This window comes from Cucumis sativus, chromosome 2, assembly GCF_000004075.3.
Source record: "Cucumis sativus cultivar 9930 chromosome 2, Cucumber_9930_V3, whole genome shotgun sequence".
In the NCBI taxonomy this organism is placed as follows: Eukaryota; Viridiplantae; Streptophyta; class Magnoliopsida; order Cucurbitales; family Cucurbitaceae; genus Cucumis; species Cucumis sativus.
This window is the reverse complement of record NC_026656.2, coordinates 15,262,912-15,276,858: the sequence shown is the minus strand read 5'-3', so window position 1 is coordinate 15,276,858 and position 13,947 is coordinate 15,262,912. Positions and strand designations below refer to the sequence as shown.

The 13,947-nt window shown below is 46.6% G+C and overlaps 2 long non-coding RNA genes across 2 annotated transcripts; both read right to left on the bottom strand.

Annotated features, from left to right (window-relative positions):
- Nucleotides 1-7,538: 7,538 nt before the first annotated feature.
- LOC116402118 lies at nucleotides 7,539-8,668 on the bottom strand. Its single transcript, XR_004214552.1, has 3 exons — nucleotides 8,428-8,668; nucleotides 8,263-8,335; nucleotides 7,539-8,079 (listed from the first exon to the last, which is right to left on the bottom strand). It is a non-coding gene; the product is annotated as an uncharacterized LOC116402118 (long non-coding RNA).
- A 451-nt stretch (nucleotides 8,669-9,119) lies between these two features.
- LOC116402119 lies at nucleotides 9,120-9,734 on the bottom strand. Its single transcript, XR_004214553.1, has 2 exons — nucleotides 9,412-9,734; nucleotides 9,120-9,236 (listed from the first exon to the last, which is right to left on the bottom strand). It is a non-coding gene; the product is annotated as an uncharacterized LOC116402119 (long non-coding RNA).
- Between the last annotated feature and the right edge of the window lie 4,213 nt (nucleotides 9,735-13,947).

The following is a 13,947-nucleotide window of genomic DNA, read 5'->3' as shown; positions in this document are numbered from 1 at the left end:
CCTCTCTACCGGCTGCCATGCTGGGTGAAAACTCTAAGGACCTACTAGGCGGGTCGGGTTTTGCTTAGGCAAGAAAAGCGGAGAGGATCCCACGAAAATTCTGAAACCGGGGATCTCGGCGCGCATTTTACTTGACCTAAGCGGCTGGCTTGGCTCCCTCTTTTTTTTCTCTCTCCCTCTCTACCGGCTGCCATGCTGGGTGAAAAACTCTAAGGACCTACTAGGCGGGTCGGGTTTTGCTTAGGCAAGAAAAGCGGAGAGGATCCCACGAAAATTCTGAAACCGGGGGATCTCGGCGCGCATTTTACTTGACCTAAGCGGCTGGCTTGGCTCCCTCTTTTTTTTCTCTCTCCCTCTCTACCGGCTGCCATGCTGGGTGAAAACTCTAAGGACCTACTAGGCGGGTCGGGTTTTGCTTAGGCAAGAAAAGCGGAGAGGATCCCCACGAAAATTCTGAAACCGGGGGATCTCGGCGCGCATTTTACTTGACCTAAGCGGCTGGCTTGGCTCCCTCTTTTTTTTCTCTCTCCCTCTCTACGGCTGCCATGCTGGGTGAAAACTCTAAGGACCTACTAGGCGGGTCGGGTTTTGCTTAGGCAAGAAAAGCGGAGAGGATCCCCACGAAAATTCTGAAACCGGGGATCTCGGCGCGCATTTTACTTGACCTAAGCGGCTGGCTTGGCTCCCTCTTTTTTTTCTCTCTCCCTCTCTACCGGCTGCCATGCTGGGTGAAAAACTCTAAGGACCTACTAGGCGGGTCGGGTTTTGCTTAGGCAAGAAAAGCGGAGAGGATCCCCACGAAAATTCTGAAACCGGGGGATCTCGGCGCGCATTTTACTTGACCTAAGCGGCTGGCTTGGCTCCCTCTTTTTTTTCTCTCCCTCTCTACCGGCTGCCATGCTGGGTGAAAACTCTAAGGACCTACTAGGCGGGTCGGGTTTTGCTTAGGCAAGAAAAGCGGAGAGGATCCCCACGAAAATTCTGAAACCGGGGATCTCGGCGCGCATTTTACTTGACCTAAGCGGCTGGCTTGGCTCCCTCTTTTTTTTTCTCTCCCTCTCTACCGGCTGCCATGCTGGGTGAAGAACTCTAAGACCTACTAGGCGGGGTCGGGTTTTGCTTAGGCAAGAAAAGCGGAGAGGATCCCCACGAAAATTCTGAAACCGGGGGATCTCGGCGCGCATTTTACTTGACCTAAGCGGCTGGCTTGGCTCCCTCTTTTTTTTCTCTCCCTCTCTACCGGCTGCCATGGGTGAAAACTCTAAGGACCTACTAGGCGGGTCGGGTTTTGCTTAGGCAAGAAAAGCGGAGAGGATCCCACGAAAATTCTGAAACCGGGGGATCTCGGCGCGCATTTTACTTGACCTAAGCGGCTGGCTTGGCTCCCTCTTTTTTTTCTCTCTCCCTCTCTACCGGCTGCCATGGCTGGGTGAAAACTCTAAGGACCTACTAGGCGGGTCGGGTTTTGCTTAGGCAAGAAAAGCGGAGAGGATCCCCACGAAAATTCTGAAACCGGGGGATCTCGGCGCGCATTTTACTTGACCTAAGCGGCTGGCTTGGCTCCCTCTTTTTTTTCTCTCTCCCTCTCTACCGGCTGCCATGCTGGGTGAAAACTCTAAGGACCTACTAGGCGGGTCGGGTTTTGCTTAGGCAAGAAAAGCGGAGAGGATCCCCACGAAAATTCTGAAACCGGGGGATCTCGGCGCGCATTTTACTTGACCTAAGCGGCTGGCTTGGCTCCCTCTTTTTTTCTCTCTCCCTCTCTACCGGCTGCCATGCTGGGTGAAAACTCTAAGGACCTACTAGGCGGGTCGGGTTTTGCTTAGGCAAGAAAAGCGGAGAGGATCCCCACGAAAATTCTGAAACCGGGGGATCTCGGCGCGCATTTTACTTGACCTAAGCGGCTGGCTTGGCTCCCTCTTTTTTTTCTCTCCCTCTCTACCGGCTGCCATGCTGGGTGAAAACTCTAAGGACCTACTAGGCGGGTCGGGTTTTGCTTAGGCAAGAAAAGCGGAGAGGATCCCCACGAAAATTCTGAAACCGGGGATCTCGGCGCGCATTTTACTTGACCTAAGCGGCTGGCTTGGCTCCCTCTTTTTTTTCTCTCTCCCTCTCTACCGGCTGCCATGATGGGTGAAGAACTCTAAGAACCTACTAGGCGGGTCGGGTTTTGCTTAGGCAAGAAAAGCGGAGAGGATCCCACGAAAATTCTGAAACCGGGGATCTCGGCGCGCATTTTACTTGACCTAAGCGGCTGGCTTGGCTCCCTCTTTTTTTTCTCTCTCCCTCTCTACCGGCTGCCATGCTGGGTGAAAAACTCTAAGGACCTACTAGGCGGGTCGGGTTTTGCTTAGGCAAGAAAAGCGGAGAGGATCCCACGAAAATTCTGAAACGGGGGATCTCGGCGCGCATTTTACTTGACCTAAGCGGCTGGCTTGGCTCCCTCTTTTTTTTTTCTCTCCCTCTCTACCGGCTGCCATGCTGGGTGAAGAACTCTAAGACCTACTAGGCGGGGTCGGGTTTTGCTTAGGCAAGAAAAGCGGAGAGGATCCCCACGAAAATTCTGAAACCGGGGGATCTCGGCGCGCATTTTACTTGACCTAAGCGGCTGGCTTGGCTCCCTCTTTTTTTTCTCTCTCCCTCTCTACCGGCTGCCATGCTGGGTGAAAACTCTAAGGACCTACTAGGGGGTCGGGTTTTGCTTAGGCAAGAAAAGCGGAGAGGATCCCACGAAAATTCTGAAACCGGGGGATCTCGGCGCGCATTTTACTTGACCTAAGCGGCTGGCTTGGCTCCCTCTTTTTTTCTCTCTCCCTCTCTACCGGCTGCCATGCTGGGTGAAAAACTCTAAGGACCTACTAGGCGGGTCGGGTTTTGCTTAGGCAAGAAAAGCGGAGAGGATCCCCACGAAAATTCTGAAACCGGGGGATCTCGGCGCGCATTTTACTTGACCTAAGCGGCTGGCTTGGCTCCCTCTTTTTTTTCTCTCTCCCTCTCTACCGGCTGCCATGCTGGGTGAAAACTCTAAGGACCTACTAGGCGGGTCGGGTTTTGCTTAGGCAAGAAAAGCGGAGAGGATCCCCACGAAAATTCTGAAACCGGGGGATCTCGGCGCGCATTTTACTTGACCTAAGCGGCTGGCTTGGCTCCCTCTTTTTTTCTCTCTCCCTCTCTACGGCTGCCATGCTGGGTGAAAACTCTAAGGACCTACTAGGCGGGTCGGGTTTTGCTTAGGCAAGAAAAGCGGAGAGGATCCCCACGAAATTCTGAAACCGGGGGATCTCGGCGCGCATTTTACTTGACCTAAGCGGCTGGCTTGGCTCCCTCTTTTTTTTTCTCTCCCTCTCTACGGCTGCCATGATGGGTGAAGAACTCTAAGACCTACTAGGCGGGGTCGGGTTTTGCTTAGGCAAGAAAAGCGGAGAGGATCCCCACGAAAATTCTGAAACCGGGGATCTCGGCGCGCATTTTACTTGACCTAAGCGGCTGGCTTGGCTCCCTCTTTTTTTTCTCTCTCCTCTCTACCGGCTGCCATGATGGGTGAAGAACTCTAAGAACCTACTAGGCGGGGTCGGGTTTTGCTTAGGCAAGAAAAGCGGAGAGGATCCCCACGAAAATTCTGAAACCGGGGGATCTCGGCGCGCATTTTACTTGACCTAAGCGGCTGGCTTGGCTCCCTCTTTTTTTCTCTCTCCCTCTCTACCGGCTGCCATGCTGGGTGAAAAACTCTAAGACCTACTAGGCGGGTCGGGTTTTGCTTAGGCAAGAAAAGCGGAGAGGATCCCCACGAAAATTCTGAAACCGGGGATCTCGGCGCGCATTTTACTTGACCTAAGCGGCTGGCTTGGCTCCCTCTTTTTTTTCTCTCCCTCTCTACCGGCTGCCATGCTGGGTGAAAACTCTAAGGACCTACTAGGCGGGTCGGGTTTTGCTTAGGCAAGAAAAGCGGAGAGGATCCCACGAAAATTCTGAAACCGGGGGATCTCGGCGCGCATTTTACTTGACCTAAGCGGCTGGCTTGGCTCCCTCTTTTTTTTCTCTCTCCCTCTCTACCGGCTGCCATGATGGGTGAAGAACTCTAAGAACCTACTAGGCGGGTCGGGTTTTGCTTAGGCAAGAAAAGCGGAGAGGATCCCCACGAAAATTCTGAAACCGGGGGATCTCGGCGCGCATTTTACTTGACCTAAGCGGCTGGCTTGGCTCCCTCTTTTTTTTCTCTCTCCCTCTCTACCGGCTGCCATGCTGGGTGAAAACTCTAAGGACCTACTAGGCGGGTCGGGTTTTGCTTAGGCAAGAAAAGCGGAGAGGATCCCCACGAAAATTCTGAAACCGGGGATCTCGGCGCGCATTTTACTTGACCTAAGCGGCTGGCTTGGCTCCCTCTTTTTTTTTCTCTCCCTCTCTACCGGCTGCCATGATGGGTGAAAACTCTAAGGACCTACTAGGCGGGTCGGGTTTTGCTTAGGCAAGAAAAGCGGAGAGGATCCCCACGAAAATTCTGAAACGGGGGATCTCGGCGCGCATTTTACTTGACCTAAGCGGCTGGCTTGGCTCCCTCTTTTTTTTCTCTCCCTCTCTACCGGCTGCCATGCTGGGTGAAAAACTCTAAGGACCTACTAGGCGGGTCGGGTTTTGCTTAGGCAAGAAAAGCGGAGAGGATCCCCACGAAAATTCTGAAACCGGGGATCTCGGCGCGCATTTTACTTGACCTAAGCGGCTGGCTTGGCTCCCTCTTTTTTTTCTCTCTCCCTCTCTACCGGCTGCCATGCTGGGTGAAAAACTCTAAGGACCTACTAGGTCGGGTTTTGCTTAGGCAAGAAAAGCGGAGAGGATCCCCACGAAAATTCTGAAACCGGGGGATCTCGGCGCGCATTTTACTTGACCTAAGCGGCTGGCTTGGCTCCCTCTTTTTTTTCTCTCCCTCTCTACCGGCTGCCATGCTGGGTGAAAAACTCTAAGGACCTACTAGGCGGGTCGGGTTTTGCTTAGGCAAGAAAAGCGGAGAGGATCCCCACGAAAATTCTGAAACCGGGGATCTCGCGCGCGCATTTTACTTGACCTAAGCGGCTGGCTTGGCTCCCTCTTTTTTTTCTCTCTCCCTCTCTACCGGCTGCCATGATGGGTGAAAACTCTAAGGACCTACTAGGCGGGTCGGGTTTTGCTTAGGCAAGAAAAGCGGAGAGGATCCCCACGAAAATTCTGAAACCGGGGGATCTCGGCGCGCATTTTACTTGACCTAAGCGGCTGGCTTGGCTCCCTCTTTTTTTTTCTCTCCCTCTCTACCGGCTGCCATGCTGGGTGAAAAACTCTAAGGACCTACTAGGCGGGTCGGGTTTTGCTTAGGCAAGAAAAGCGGAGAGGATCCCCACGAAAATTCTGAAACCGGGGATCTCGGCGCGCATTTTACTTGACCTAAGCGGCTGGCTTGGCTCCCTCTTTTTTTTCTCTCTCCCTCTCTACCGGCTGCCATGCTGGGTGAAAAACTCTAAGGACCTACTAGGCGGGTCGGGTTTTGCTTAGGCAAGAAAAGCGGAGAGGATCCCCACGAAAATTCTGAAACCGGGGATCTCGGCGCGCATTTTACTTGACCTAAGCGGCTGGCTTGGCTCCCTCTTTTTTTTCTCTCCCTCTCTACCGGCTGCCATGCTGGGTGAAAACTCTAAGGACCTACTAGGCGGGGTCGGGTTTTGCTTAGGCAAGAAAAGCGGAGAGGATCCCCACGAAAATTCTGAAACCGGGGGATCTCGGCGCGCATTTTACTTGACCTAAGCGGCTGGCTTGGCTCCCTCTTTTTTTTCTCTCTCCCTCTCTACCGGCTGCCATGCTGGGTGAAAAACTCTAAGGACCTACTAGGCGGGTCGGGTTTTGCTTAGGCAAGAAAAGCGGAGAGGATCCCCACGAAAATTCTGAAACCGGGGGATCTCGGCGCGCATTTTACTTGACCTAAGCGGCTGGCTTGGCTCCCTCTTTTTTTCTCTCTCCCTCTCTACCGGCTGCCATGCTGGGTGAAAAACTCTAAGACCTACTAGGGGGGTCGGGTTTTGCTTAGGCAAGAAAAGCGGAGAGGATCCCACGAAAATTCTGAAACCGGGGGATCTCGGCGCGCATTTTACTTGACCTAAGCGGCTGGCTTGGCTCCCTCTTTTTTTTCTCTCCCTCTCTACCGGCTGCCATGCTGGGTGAAAAACTCTAAGGACCTACTAGGCGGGTCGGGTTTTGCTTAGGCAAGAAAAGCGGAGAGGATCCCCACGAAAATTCTGAAACGGGGGATCTCGGCGCGCATTTTACTTGACCTAAGCGGCTGGCTTGGCTCCCTCTTTTTTTCTCTCTCCCTCTCTACGGCTGCCATGCTGGGTGAAAACTCTAAGACCTACTAGGCGGGTCGGGTTTTGCTTAGGCAAGAAAAGCGGAGAGGATCCCCACGAAAATTCTGAAACCGGGGATCTCGGCGCGCATTTTACTTGACCTAAGCGGCTGGCTTGGCTCCCTTTTTTTTTTCTCTCCCTCTCTACCGGCTGCCATGATGGGTGAAGAACTCTAAGAACCTACTAGGCGGGGTCGGTTTTGCTTAGGCAAGAAAAGCGGAGAGGATCCCCACGAAAATTCTGAAACCGGGGATCTCGCGCGCATTTTACTTGACCTAAGCGGCTGGCTTGGCTCCCTCTTTTTTTTCTCTCTCCCTCTCTACCGGCTGCCATGCTGGGTGAAGAACTCTAGTGACCCACTAGGCGGGGGTCGGGTTTTGCAACTCTAAGCAGCTTGGTCGTATTGTTTTGTTTTTATCGGCTGTTATGTTGGGTGAAGAACTCTAAGAACTTGCCGACTTTGCTTTCTACTTGACCTAACAATCATATTTTGCTTTCAAACAATCTTATACAAATGTGTATGGCCAAAAGAGGGATTTAAAATTAATATAAAAAAGGCAGTAGAATATGGCAAAAAAGGGGATTAAAATTGAGATAAAAAAGGCAACCGCACATATTATTATGTACATAATTCACAATATTCAGAAAATGAACCAAGTGTTCTACTCATTTCTAAGCTATCAATATATGCATTTTCAACATATGTAACATATTCAAATAACAAATACAATCACAAATCCGAGCTCCGTTCTCATGGGTTAGGCATATATGCTTTTTTATGCTAAAAAGCGAAGTAGACATGGTACTTATTCTAAGCATAGAGCATTGCAAAAGTTTCTAAATTTTGACATTTTTAGCAAAATTTGCAAAATGAAAATTTCCCAAAGGACATGGAATGTGCAAGGCTACAACCCCACCCCCCACTTAAAAATTTGCATTGTCCTCAAAGCATTTTAAGCAAGATTCTACGGATGGAAAGAAAAAAAAGGAGAACAGAAGACCTCCCCTTGTAACCTAGTTTCTTCATGGAAGCTTGCTTGCAAAGATCCCAAGTTTGGTTATATTTCATTTTCCTTTATTCCTACAAAAAGAAAACAAGAATTTCCATCGAATTTTATTAAAGAGGTTAAACTAAAAATTTTAGAAAAATGTGCAGAATTGTTTAAGCTCGGTTGCATTTTCTAAGCATCACTTGAATTATTAAAACGACCTAACAAATATTCAATACAAGTTCGTAATTCATAACCTACCAAAAAGTTCAAAAAGATTGTTGTAAATTACATACATCAATAAACTTACTTCAGCATTCATTTGGGGTATTGTAGGTTCATATTAAAAAGTAGTCATTCATGTCGTGATGCAAAGGCCCTTTTTATGTATCTAAAACTAAAATCACGAAAATCATCGTGGACATGCAGCACAACAAACTGAATTTCCATGGGAAGCCTTTGCTAACAAAATGGTTGACAATAATTACTCAGACAAGAGAGAATGACTATAATTAATTAACAGAAGTACAAATCAATATAGGTGCACAACCACCAAGCCCCCAACAAAAGGAACAATAAATTTCAATAACAAAAGAAAGGTAGTATCAGGACTATCCTTACTTGTTATCGAAGAAGATACCTTGGCTCTGGTAAGCCCAATGCTCTGCCTTACAACGTTCAATTACCTCAGTACTGCAGCGTTTCTTCAAAGTTTGGGAATCTACCTAAAACATAAATATATATTCCAACTTGAAAACCTCCATGTCAGAAACTTTACTTTATTTATCAAACCAGATGCTATGCAAGAATTAGTTAGCAGAAATACAACATAAATAGTAATGATATTCTTTGGGGAGGGGATAAAAGCATCTTTCATCTTAGAAATAAGCTTAGCAGTTAGCACTAACCTTTATATAAGAAGTTAACACCGGTTTGATTGCTTCTTAAAGTTCAGCTACGAAATCTGGTAAAGAGAAAGACCTAATCCATAATGTTAAAGAGGAAAAGACCAAGTCAGATTCCTTTATTCAAACAGGTTAGTATCACATCTCCAAAGGAAAAAACTTACGAACCTCTACGACGAATTTCCTTGAATGATGTAGCAGCACCTGATTCTTCAAACACAGTTTCATTTATGCTATGAAAAATAAGATTGATAAATAAAACTTTCGGCTACAATGAGCCACATAAACATAAAGCTGTGACAGGAAAACAAAAGCTAACAGATAATTAACTATACAGTTTGTAAGCAAAATACCAAATAGCCCATAATCAAGATCACAACTGAAGCAAACAATAATGTGTAGTTTATCATTTCCAACCAAATAATTCAATAACAAATAAGGTCAAATGGCCAAATAATATGTCCTTTCACATAAATATTTACTCCTGAATTTTTTGAAGGATAATGTTACCGCTTCTCTCCCACGTTTCACAAAAATTCTTTTACATATTATATTTTTTTTACATATTCCTATTGAAGAATCTCATTTGAGCATTTTGTGGTCAATTTGACTTGAAAGAAACGGCCAAACTTTCAATAAGAAAAAAGCAAGATGCCCAGTTTTTTTAACTGCTGTTTTTCTCTTCTTTTTTTTTTTCTTTAACTTGCTGTAAATTGGAGATGTTTTCCATAACTACGTTGGCTTATGTAATTTACCTTCTCCCTAAATGAAACCATAAATTAAACAAACTAGATGAATAAATTTACACCACAGAAATCGATCCTATAAAGACTACAGCGGAGAAAGACGGGATAAGGATAAAGCATAGGAAGAGCAAATACCCCATGGGAAGTAAACTGATAAAAAATACTTTGTCTTGAGAGTAATATATCCCGAACCAATTTTCTGCCAGCCATTAAGATTTACCCACGGCAACTCTGCACACAAATATTTTCTTATAAACAATAATTAACACAATCTAATTGGTATCTTATGGATATAAAAGACAGCATGGATCCATATTGGAAGGATTTCAAATTAGTCTACGAACAAAGAATTTGGAAGGATTTGTGATCAACTAAGGAGCTCTCGACTTTCTTCGCTGGAATTTACCTTCCTTGGGTACTTATCGACCAGAGACTGGAAGTAATTGTGCTCTTCGTCCATAGTAGTCATCCAACCAGCAAGGGAAAGACCACGACGCGCAGTGGAATAAGAAAAAGAGCGTCGAGCACAGCCTTCGTGTCACCAGCAATCGTTTTTCCTTTATTGGTAGACCGAAAAGGCTTTGTCAAGCAGGCAGGCATGATTGTCACTCGATCGACAGTTGAGAAATCCAGCGCTGTTAGGGCCAGGAGAAGAAGATGGTCGTGAATCGCGATTTTGAGGAAGACGAAGAAGATAAGAGAAGGGGAGAGGACGAGAAAGTAGAGAGAGAGCCGTTAGAGAAGAAGTAGGGGAAGAAATTCTTTTATTTAAAATTCAATTGCATTATTTATTTATTTATTTAATTTCTTTTATTTATTTATTTAATTTAAATAATATACATAAATTTGCAAATTGGAATATATAGTTATATTACTTATTATAGAATATAAAATGAAAATAGTGATTAGTAGTGATTAGAAGAAACGTCTAAAATAAACAAAAATAATAAATATTCAAAAAAAAATATTCTTTTTTTATTTAAATAATGCGAAGGCTAGTACCCTTCGGGAAGTGATTGGTCTGTAATATGCTATAAACGGGATTAAACTCCATTTCTCATACTTTCACTCATTGATTAACTCATTGTTAAGATTAGGTTAGGTATATTTCGATTTCACACTAAGCCAAGAAATTCAAGAACGATAAATTTTAAAATTTGGAGATAGGGATCAACAAGTTATTGAAAATTTTTTCCTCGCCAAGTAGAATTGCTTTATCAATGATTCGGTGAATGTATCTATGTTCAGTTCGTGTGTGTACATGTATGAATCAAATTCATTTCGTTAGGATGGGGATCATCAATTTAATTAGGGATCGGTCTTATGATAAAACAATTCATTGCATTGATCAAATCCAATATAAAAAACCATTTTACCTATACTCATTAGATAAATCCAGTTCCTCAATGAGCCCTAAGCCCTAAAAGCCCTAAGCCCTAAGTCCTAAGCGCCCTAAGCGCTGTAAAAGCCCTAAAAGTCCTAAAAGCGCAAAGCCCAAGCCCTAAAAGCACAAGCCCTAAACCCTAAAATCCCAAAAGCCCAAAGCACAAGCCCTAAAAGCCCAAACCCTAATCCCTAAAAGACCTAAAAGCCCTAAGCGCCCTAAAAGCCCTAAGAGCCCAAAGCCCGAGCCCTAAAAGCCCAAGCTATAATCCCCAAGCACTAAGCCAAAGGCCCTAAGCCCTAAAAGCCCCAAAAGCACCAAAAGCCCTAAGCCCTAAAAGCCCTAAAAGCCCTAAGTCCTCCTAAAAGCGTTAAGCCCTAAAAGCACTTAGCCATAATCCCTAAAAGCCATAAGCCTTAAAACCTAAAAGCCCTAAGAGCCCTAAAGTCCCTAAAAGTCCTAAGCGCCCTAAACCCAAAACCCCTAAACTCTAAAGCCATAAGCCCTAAAATCCCCAAGCCCTAAAACCCTAAGCCCAAGCCCTAAAAGCCCAAGCCATAAAAGCCCAAGCCCTAAGCCCTAAGCCCTAAGCGCCCTAAAAGCCCTAAAAACCCTAAACCCTAAAAGCTATAAGCCCTAAAAGCCCTAAGCGCCCTAAAACCCTCAAGCGCCCTAAAAGCCTAAAGCCCTAAGCCCTAAAACCTGAAAGCCCTAAGCGCCCTAAGCGCCGTAAAAGCCCTAAAAGTCCTAAAAGCCTTAAAAGGCCAAAGCCCAAGCCCTAAGCCCTAAGCCGTAAGCCAAAACCCCTAAGCCCTAAGCCCTAAGCCCTAAAAACCATAAGCCCTAAAATCCCTAAGCCCTAAAACCCAAAGCCCAAGCCATAAGTCCTAAGCCCTAAGCGCCCTAAAAGCCCTAAAAACCCTAAAAACCCTAAACCCTCTAAAAGCTATAAGCCCTAAAAGCGCCTAAGCCCTAAGCCCTAAAACCTAAAAGCCCTAAGCGCCGGTAAAAGCCCTAAAAATCCTAAAAGCCCTAAAAGGCCAAAACCCAAGCCCTAAGCCCTAAAATCCCAAGCCCTAAGTCGTAAGCCAAAACCTCTAAGCCCTAAAAGCCCTAAGCCCTAAACGCCTTAAAAGCAATCAACGACTTAAGCGACCTAAAAGCCCTAAACGCCCTAAAAGCCCAAAGCCCAAGCCCTAAAAACCCAAGCCCTAAAAGCCCAAGCCCTAAGCCATAAGCCCTAAGCCCTACAAGCCCTAAGCCCTAAGCAATAAAAGCACAAGAACTAAGCCCTAAGCCCTAAACCCTAAGCCCTAAGCCCTAAGCCCTGAGCCCTCAGCCCTAAGGCCTAAGCCCTAAGGCCTAAGCCCTAAGACCTCAGCCCTAAAAGCCCTAAAAGTCGTAAAAGCCCTAAAAGCCGTAAAAGCCCTAAGCCCTAAGCGCTAAGCCCTAAAAGCCATAAGCGCTAAAAGCCCTAAGCCCTACGAACCTAAAAGCCCTAAGCGTCCTAAAAGCCCTAAAAGCCCTAAACGCCCAAAGCCCAAGCCCTAAAAGCCCTAAAAGCCTAAGCCCTAAGCCCTAAGCCCTAAAAGCCCAAAAAGCCCTAAGCCCTAAAAGCTAAAAGCCATAAGCGCCCTAAAAGCCCTAAAAGTCCTAAAAGCCCTAAAAGCCTAAAGCCCTAAGTCTTAAAAGTCATAAGCCCTAAGCGCCCAAAAAGCCCTAAGAGCACTAAAAGTCCTAAAAGCCCAAAGCCCGAGCCCTAAAAGCCCAAGCCCTAATCCCTAAGCCCTAAGCCAAACGCCCTAAGCCCTAAAAGCCCCAAAAGCCCTAAATGCCCTAAAAGCCCTAAAATCCCTAAGCCCTAAAACCCAAAGCCCAAGCCATAAAAGCCCAAGCCATAAGTCCTAAGCCCTAAGCGCCCTAAAAGCCCTAAAAACCCTAAAAACCCTAAACCCTAAAAGCTATAAGCCCTAAAAGCCCTAAGCCCTAAGCCCTAAAACCTAAAAGCCCTAAGCGTCGTAAAAGCCCTAAAAATCCTAAAAGCCCTAAAAGACCAAAGCCCAAGCCCTAAGCCCTAAAATCCCAAGCCCTAAGTCGTAAGCCAAAACCCCTAAGCCCTAAAAGCCCTAAGCCCTAAACGCCTTAAAAGCCATAAACGACTTAAGCGACCTAAAAGCCCTAAACGCCCTAAAAGCCCAAAGCCCAAGCCCTAAAAACCCAAGCCCTAAAAGCCCAAGCCCTAAGCCATAAGCCCTAAGCCCTACAAGCCCTAAGCCCTAAGCAATAAAAGCACAAGAACTAAGCCCTAAGCAATAAAAGCACAAGAAACTAAGCCCTAAACCCTAAACCCTAAACCCTAAACCCTAAGCCCTAAGCCCTAAGCCCTAAGCCCTAAAAGCCATAAGCGCTAAAAGCCCTAAGCCCTACAACCTAAAAGCCCTAAGCGTTCTAAAAGCCCTAAAAGCCCTAAAACGCCCAAAGCCCAAGCCCTAAAAGCCCTAAAAAGCCTAAGCCCTAAGCCCTAAGCCCTAAAAGCCCAAAAAGCCCTAAGCCCTAAAAGCTAAAAGCCATAAGCGCCCTAAAAGCCCTAAAAGTCCTAAAAGCCAAAAAAGCCCAAAGCCCTAAGTCTTAAAAGTCATAAGCCCTAAGCGCCCAAAAAGCCCTAAGAGCACTAAAAGTCCTAAAAGCCCAAAGCCCGAGCCCTAAAAGCCCAAGCCCTAATCCCTAAGCCCTAAGCCAAACGCCCTAAGCCCTAAAAGCCCCAAAAGCCCTAAATGCCCTAAAAGCCCTAAAATCCCTAAGCCCTAAAACCCAAAGCCCAAGCCATAAAAGCCCAAGCCCTAAGCACCCTAAAAGCCCTAAAAAACCCTAAACCCTAAAAGCTATAAGCCCTAAAAGCCCTAAGCGCCCTAAGCGCCCTAAAACCCTCAAGCGCCCTAAAAGCCTAAAGCCCTAAGCGCCAAGCGGTGAGCCCTAAAAGCCCTAAGCCCTAAAATCCCAAGCCCTAAGCCGTAAGCCAAAACCCCTAAGCCCTAAAAGCCCTAAGCCCTAAGCCCTAAGCCCTAAAAACCATAAGCCCTAAAATCCCTAAGCCTTAAAACCCAAAGCCCAAGCCATAAAAGCCCAAGCCATAAGCCTTAAGCCCTAAGCGCCCTAAAAGCCCTAAAAACCCTAAAAACCCTAAACCCTAAAAGCTATAAGCCCTAAAAGCCCTAAGTCTAAGCCCTAAAACCTAAAAGCCCTAAGCGCCGTAAAAGCCCTAACAGTCCTAAAAGCCCTAAAAGGCCAAAGCCCAAGCCCTAAGCCCTAAAATCCCAAGCCCTAAGTCGTAAGCCAAAACCCCCTAAGCCCTAAAAGCCCTAAGCCCTAAACGCCTTAAAAGCCATAAACGACTTAAGCGACCTAAAAGCCCTAAACACCCTAAAAGCCCAAAGCCCAAGCCCTAAAAGCCCAAGCCCTAAAAGCCCAAGCCCTAAGCCATAAGCCCTAAGCCCTACAAGCCCTAAGCCCTAAGCAATAAAAGCACAAGAACTAAGCCCTAAACCCTAAACCCTAAAC